The 8030-nt window shown below is 41.2% G+C and overlaps 1 non-coding gene across 1 annotated transcript; it reads right to left on the minus strand.

Annotated features, from left to right (window-relative positions):
• Positions 1 to 7730: 7730 nt before the first annotated feature.
• On the minus strand, positions 7731 to 7801 carry trnag-gcc. The gene has a single exon. It is a non-coding gene; the product is annotated as a tRNA-Gly (tRNA).
• Between the last annotated feature and the right edge of the window lie 229 nt (positions 7802 to 8030).

Below are 8030 nucleotides of genomic sequence, written 5' to 3' on the forward strand. Positions count from 1 at the left end.
CCAGAACAAAATTGCACAAATTGCCAAGGCAGCGTGGTTCACTATAGTGAGCTTGATATTCCTCTTCTACTTGTTTGGTTTCCAAATAGTCAAGTCAGACTAGCTGTATCTCACAGCGGAGGTGAATCCGACGTGTATTTTAGACGGACGTACAGTGTGAGCAGGTAGATCACATCAGAGGATCTGGCTGAACATGCATTGTAAGGTGTGAACTCACACTGTACGACGCAGCCCTGCGGTTTCGTCGTACAGTGTGAGCTGTAGCTGTGTGAAACACGGCTTAACTGTCGGCAAGACACTTGTATTTTCACTCCTCATTTTGTAGTCACCATATACACTTAACATCGTCTGAACCAAAGACGCTTATCCTGGCGTTTTTAGAACATAGGTCTGACATGGCTGTGCCTTAAACTGCTTGTCTTTCTTTGGAGAGTGGCAGCCTAGTGGTTAGGGCATTGCACTTGGATCCCAGAGGTTCTGAGTTTAAGCCCCACTCCCACAGACTGCCACTTTTGTTTCCTTGAGTAAGACCCTTAACCCCACACTGCTCCTCGGGTGCTGCACATTGCCAGCCCACTGCTCCCCAAGGGAATGGGTTAAATGCAGAGAGTGAATTTTGTTGCTTTGTACTGACAGTGTAATAACAATTTTAATTCTTTAAGAAAAAGCTGTCTTTCACTGCCATCATCTTTAAAAGATATTTCTTTCAAGCTCTTCAGTAATGCTGGCAGCACTTTTGTCTATTTTCAAAATACAACCTCTTCATATAACACTGATCATGTGCACTCAAGTCTTTGGTCTACCATGGAAAGTCCTGTTTTGAGGGCTGCCTTGCTCCATCTTAGTGTCAGGGTGTCGGTTATAGCCTAGGTCATCATCATGTGGTGAAACAACTTCAACAATAAAATACATTTCAAAATCCGAGAGTTCTTTGCCACTATATAAACTTAGTTCCCAAACATTGTGAGAGTGGCGATATCAAACTAACCACAAATGAAACTTTGGAACACGAATCCCATGCAAACTGGAGAGAAATTGGGGAATTTGGCTCAACTTTCATGAGTTATCCAAGCCCATGAAAAGATGTAATAAAAAATGTGAGGGGTGGTATTCATGTTTGTGATATACGTTATGTACAGATAGCACTTATACTATAGCCAGTGTTTCTAACATCAACAGTTTTATCGTCAATATTTATGTTGTGTATATGACCAACATGCAGTTTGCATGTAAATCCAAACAGAATGTTTTTACCACGTTGTAATGTGCTTGAATTAAAAAAACTGTGATTTTGTCCACGAGATGGCAGCAAAGCCTTAAATATTGTGTCATCACAGACGCTATAATGTATTTAGAGAGCACACATACATTAAAACAGGCCAGGAATAAAATTATATCAAACATCTGCACACTCACCTGTCAGTAATATCAGTGTTCAGTGGCTGAGAAACCACTGGTTGACTATGTGGTCAGTGTAGCATTCACCATTTTAACCTTTACTGATCTTAGTCATTTCTGTAGCACTAAATAATGCTGCTCTTATTTTTCCAGAATTTGGAGGTTTTCTTTGAATTGATCAGGTTTTATTTGGATATTAATTTTCTTTTCACGACTTATCCGGTTTTTCAACTAGTTTGCCAGATACCTACTTCACTTCCCGAGGACTTATGTTTTTTTTATTTATAGCTTACTTTCTGAGCTTGAAGCGGTACTTTCTGGAACTTACATAATATTTTCAAAAAATGCAATTTGATGTAAACACTTTCTAAATTTCTTGAAATTACATACTCTGTCAAGTACCTGCATAGAGGTTTCTGATATGTAAAAAGTACTCTTTAAATTTAGCAGATACTCTCCTGGAAAGCTACAAAAAGGAACTTGGAACTCCCATGAATTAGTTAACCTCTGAGTTCAGGACCAAAGTTCATTTTTCAGAACTTGCAAAGTACTTTCATGGACTTTATTCAGATGGTATTTTCGTAAGGTAAGTTCTGGAAAGTCACAAATCAAGTTAGGGGAAGTACGGAATCAGACATTATGTTGTGCTACCTCATTTTCTTTTCACTTGTGACTGAATGTTTTTTCAAAGCAATGTAGTTCATATCCCTGCTGCTTGCTGGACTTGTATATGTTGCTGAACTTATAATCACAAGCAATGGGAGCTTCAGTCACTGAGCTGACAGCATTGGTAGATGAAGACCGTTTACATTTTGTGACTGAGCCTCCATGTCCCACAGCGTTCACACTCATTGTCCGGCTGTGTTGATCTATATGACACAAATAAAGTGATAGAGTGGAAGACAGGTGGGGTTGTTGTATGCCTTGTTGTAGCATTTTTTTTAATTATTGTGCTTCAATTAGTTATTCTAAAGAGCTGTCCCTTTTACTTTGGCTGCTTTTTGTACATGTTTTCAGTTCAGTAAAAGTAAGATGTTGATCATATCTATTTTTGGTGTTTTTACCCCAGGTTTCTTTTTTTGTGAAAAATATTTCAACTTTAAACTGAAAAACCTGGGTGTTGCTCATATATGTGAGTTGATCAAGAAATCTCCAGAACCACAATCAACAGGGGAAAATAGTGCAAATACTGGTGTGAGTTTGTGAAGGGGCGATTTGTCTCATAGCTCTTCTCCCCACTTCCTTTTAATACTAACTTGGTTTTTGCTTACTTTTGGTTTCTTTACCTCAACTTAAAAATTAACACAAAAAAAAAACGAATATTTGGGACGCAAAAGTTACAGAACTGCTTTAAATGGGCCCAAAAAGAAGCCAAAGTTTCAAGAAACTTTCAAAATCACACAGGAAGCACATAGATGCCAGTAGATAAGGAACGACTTTGTTAGTTCACAAGAACGTTCCCCTAACTGGCAGAAATTATAATGATTTGAGTAATTGAAAAAAAGTTAAATCAACAAAAGTCTCATAACTAAGAATCACCAATAAGACTAATGTAAAACAGGTAAGGCTTCATAAAATGGATACAAGGTTTACTCCACTAGTTAAATGTTTAAAAGCCTAAGGGACTTTCTGGACCTTTGATAAGAACAGATTCTGCATGTTCCAAAGAGTTAAGGTTGTTTCCTGTGCAGGTTGGACTCCACTAGACCTGCCTCTCCTGAGTGATCCTGTGTGTGGTGTTAATCGATAAGATCTGGAAAAGGAGCAATTTCGAGATTGTCTATTTTAGGAATTTAAGCTTCTCTTGTTTGTTTTTGCACCTCTTTTTATCTGTCATCTACAGCTCAGTGTGCAGTGGAGCGGTTTGCTGTATCTTTAGGTCTTAGGCCTTGCTTCTCAACCAGAGAATGGTGGTCTACTCCTACAGGGTTAGAGATGTCGTTTTGTCTCCAAATGATGGTAGAGATGAGTAGGAGACAGGTTGTGTTCTAGTCAGTAGTAATGCTGACACTCCCCCAGTCTGTTGAGGATAAAGGGCGGATTATACTTCTGCAACCGCACACATCAAATCTCGCTTGTGTCTGGTCACGAACCAGTTTTGCTGGTATGCTTCTGCAACGTCGGTCTGGAATTTCTAGGGACACACAGCAGTTTCCTGCCTAAGTGCTAGGGGGAGCCTAATTGAGAACTCGCAACAAATTCGACGGATGGTCACAAGAACCTCTTCGGCAGCGCCGGCGGGAGTGTTTATTTTCCAGAACAACAATGGTGCGTCTGGAAGATATCACGGTAACAGAGATGGATCTAGAGATGCTAGACATCGAAGAGGAACAGGTTCTGTTAATGGAGTCAACAAAAAGACAAAGGAGGACGCGTAGGTGGTGTGTACACCCCTTGAATCAGACCAGGGATGAGACTGGGAAGTTTCAACCACACAGACAGCCAGAAAGGCATACCAAGGACCAATCACAGCTGCTTTTTGTCTGCGACCGTCCGCTTGAGGTCTGTGCAGGTTTGCAGGATTTTTTTTTGTTGCGAGACAACAGAGAGCACAGAGACAGATTTGACGGTTGCAAAGGCTATGCGTCAGAAGTATAAATTGGCCTAAGCGAGAGCACAGCCCAAATTCAATTTCATTTCCTTTAATTGGTTATGAAACAGGAAAATCAAATGACATGAACTGAGGCCGCCTAATGGTAGAATCAGATAGAGAGGTGTTTAATTTCATTCAACTACCGAGATTAAGGCTTGCCAGTCAAATTATAAACACCAGTAATGGCTTTAAATTGATTCTGGTAGCCATTAGCCTACATGTAATTAGACACAAGTCTGTGTTATAAATTCTTTCTGTTTAAAGTTTTTTTCTCTCGCTGTGTGCATGTTAAGTGCAAAAAAGTGTTAGCTATACTTCACTATTATCGTACAAAAAAAAAAAGTCTGGAAGATATTTAACCTGAATGATTTTAGTAATTTTATGCACTCTATTGAAGGAAAACCTGTGAGACGTTTTCAGTTTTTGCTACCTTGGGTAACAGTGGGCTGCCAGGGTGCCGCACCCGGGTAGCAGTGTGGGGGTTAAGGGTTTTGCTCAGGAACCCAGGGTGCAGGCTGTGGGGATCAAACCGGGTACTTGCAACCTTGTCAGAGCTCAAGGGCACTGATCAAACCGACTAGGCCACCACTCCCCAGAATATGAGTTTAAAGGTTTACTGACTGAATAGAGGATGACAGGGTGAAAGAACGAGGCATGTAGGGATAAAGGCATGAAGTGGTGAGGGATGGAAGGGATGAAGAGATGAGGGAGGAAGGAATGAGTGAGGAATGGATGAATGGGTAGGGGGGGTTGATACCATCTTGGGAGTAAACAGAAGGCGTGAAGATCTCTGTGCGGGGGTATAATTTCCCAGAGAATTCGGTTCTTGTTCATTTCTCCAAGTCTGCACTGAACCCCCAAAAGACTGATCTAAAAAGTGAAGCAAGTGTTGGTGGTATAGATCACAGATGTTATTGCGGACATATACACGGTACGTTTGGGATGACCAGCGACCTAGAATATGAATGGTTATGGTTTGATCTGAGATGTCATGAATTAAGGCTGTGGTGGTGCCTTGCATGCAGAGGAATGGATGTAGCCAGAAATAGGCTTATATGGGCTGAGGAAGGAGTTGAGACAAAGAGATGAAGACACCGTGAGCTGGCTAATGCATCTGAGCGCAGAGTAAGAACAATACGGCTAAAGATGTTTGCCTTTTGTGGAAATCAATGGATGGATCTGGGAGGTACTTGTTCTGAAACCTTTAAGTAGGATATATATGTGAAAATGAGAGATGGATGGGTGACTGTTATCAGTTAACAGATAGATGAATTAATTCATTTCAGTTTATTTATATAGCGCCAATTCCAACATGTGATCTCAAAGAACTTTAAAGACAATTCAACCAGATCATACTGTCAGATTGGTTCAGAGTTTTCTATCTAAGGAAAACCAGTTGATTGCATCGACTCATTGACTCTTAAACAATCCCCCACACCAAGAATGCTTGTAGTAACAGTGGAGAGGAAAAAGTCCCTTTTAACAGAAAGAAACCTCCAGCAGAACCTGGCGCAGTGTCAGCGGCCATCTGCTGAGGCCGACTGGGGTTCAGGAAAGAAGCAGATGATGAAATTGATACTTGATAAGTAGGTCTGAATTTGTGAAAACAGTATACTCAGGATCATGGATGACTCCCATCATTACCTCATGATTGAGAAGAGCATGAAAAGCAGAAACCACACCTGGTAAACAACTATGTTATAAATGTGGGTGAGTGTCAGAGCCCAGACTGGCTGCAGCAAGCTTCAATAAAATGAACTGAGAAGATCCCAGTCAAAGCCCATCCTTAAATCTGTATCTGTGCCACTCATTCAATCTGACTGAACTTTAGCTGAATGAGGATTTATTCTAAGCCTAGATGTGCACGGATTGATAAACATTTCTTTGTAAGTTGAGATTCAGGAATCCACACAAATCAATGGAGAAACTGGATGATGCATCAAGTCAGAGTTAGGGTTTCTACAACCTAAAGGAAGCAGAATGTGTGGAGTTTCTGTAAAAAGTGCCTCATTTTATCCCATTTATGAATAAAATATTGACCTGTGGAAGAACAGCTGCACTGTGATGCTCTGTGTAGTACCAGTCAAACAGAGATCTTTGTCTACAATCCTGCAGTTCAACTGAATCCAGCTGCGTTATGACTTCCCCATCCAGGTGCTGGAAAAAGAAACGCAATGATGACTACATCACAGCAAAACCTTTGAATTAAAGGGCTCTTCTCTCATCTAAAATAAAACACTAAAAATGAGCTGGCAGAAGAAATACAATTTAAACGATATTAACAATACCTCTGTGTTTCCAGGGTCTTCAGTCAGAAATGCTGGACCTATAGATCATTTACATCAGGAGGTAAGTGGGTGGAGCTGGGTTTCTCTGGGACTGATTCACCTGTTTACAAACCTTTAGTCTGAACGGTTTGAAGCTTCTGTTTGGCAAATAGAACAGGATTGTCCCATGGGATAACTAGTGTCTAACTACAGACAGAATGCGCTGCCGACTGGAAAACTCTCCATCATGGATGACTCTACCTCAGCTGGATTGATACCTTTAACCACCTGAATGGGTCACAGATGTAGGTGAGCACTCAGCAACTACAGTGAATCTGCAGAGGTTAATATTTAAACTGAACTTATTCTCTCTGGACACAGACAGTCAAACATATTTTAAAAAGTGTTGGAACTTTTTGAGCATAAATTCTCACGTTAATGTCCCGTAATCGTAGCGCCCTCTCAACGTGGCGTCTGATGACCAGAGGATAATCAGGATTCTTCTGAGCAGGCCCTGATCCGAACTTATCCAATAGCCTCTAATGTAGGACAGAAAACAGAGACGTTTAACTACTTTTTAAGTACTTCTAAAGACTGCCAGTCAGCTGGCTGAAAGAAGACTCAGAAAGAAAATCCAATTGAGCTGTTAGGAAATACATAAAACATGATACTCAGTGGAGCATCATCATTCCTCTTATTTGACTATTGCTGCTTAGAGGAGCAGTAGGTAACAATCTGCTTTCACTTTTTTTATGCATGTTCCAAACTGTATAAATTGGCATGAGTAGTACAGGAAATACCACATGAATTTGTCTGCATCACAGTGTAGGCTGCTGCATCCATAAAGTTTTAGATCCCCCTCATGGCCAACGGGAAAACCTGATTATTTTTAAGTTCCAACTCATTGTCAAAGAACTATTGAAACTAGCCAATAATAGCTAAAAGACCAACAATTACGTGCCCTTCATCTGAACAAAATATAGCAACAAAGGGAACAAATTCCACATATTCACTTTATTTTAGCTCCACCTGGTGGACATCCACTGGTACTAACTCATGATTCAGCTTTAGCAGAAACTCCCACATTCTTTCTCATGCACAGCTGCTCTAAAGCAAACCGTTAGCTGGTGATCTGCTGGAATCAGTCTAACGGTTGTTGCTAGCAACTAAAAAAAACATAAACTTCTCTCCTCTCATCAGTTATATAACAGTTTCAGGCTTAAAGATAAAAACAAAGGAAGTAACAGTTTCCCTGGCGTGCAGTCTGCCCACAGAGCGGAGTTCGCGACCCTCCCCCGACGCTGACTTAAGAGCTGATGCTCTATGTGTAAGCTGCTTTTAGAGGCAGCATGGTTATGCCAAAATAGCAGGAATAGATTGGATTGATGGATTTTTAACAACTTGTCTGTCCTGTCTGCTGGAACATGAGACCCCTGCTCAAAAGACCACCCATCAAAAGAAAAAGAAGCAGTTGCATTGGCCGGGAATCGAACCCGGGCCTCCCGCGTGGCAGGCGAGAATTCTACCACTGAACCACCAATGCTGCACATATCAGTAGTCTTGTGCCATCCGACCAAAACTCCGCCCCCCTGCCAAATGTTGGACATCACTGCTGTGTACTCACCTCTGTCTCCTCTTCCTCCTGCACACATTTGAGAGCCTCCTTTAACAAATGTTTCTCTTCTTCAGGTTGAAGGTTGAAGAAGGAGGCCTATCAGGCCTTTTTGACCTGTAGGACTCCGGAATCAGCTGATGGGTACCGGTGGGCGAAG

This window comes from Cyprinodon variegatus, unplaced genomic scaffold, assembly GCF_000732505.1.
Source record: "Cyprinodon variegatus isolate N-32 unplaced genomic scaffold, C_variegatus-1.0 Scaffold93, whole genome shotgun sequence".
In the NCBI taxonomy this organism is placed as follows: domain Eukaryota; kingdom Metazoa; phylum Chordata; class Actinopteri; order Cyprinodontiformes; family Cyprinodontidae; genus Cyprinodon; species Cyprinodon variegatus.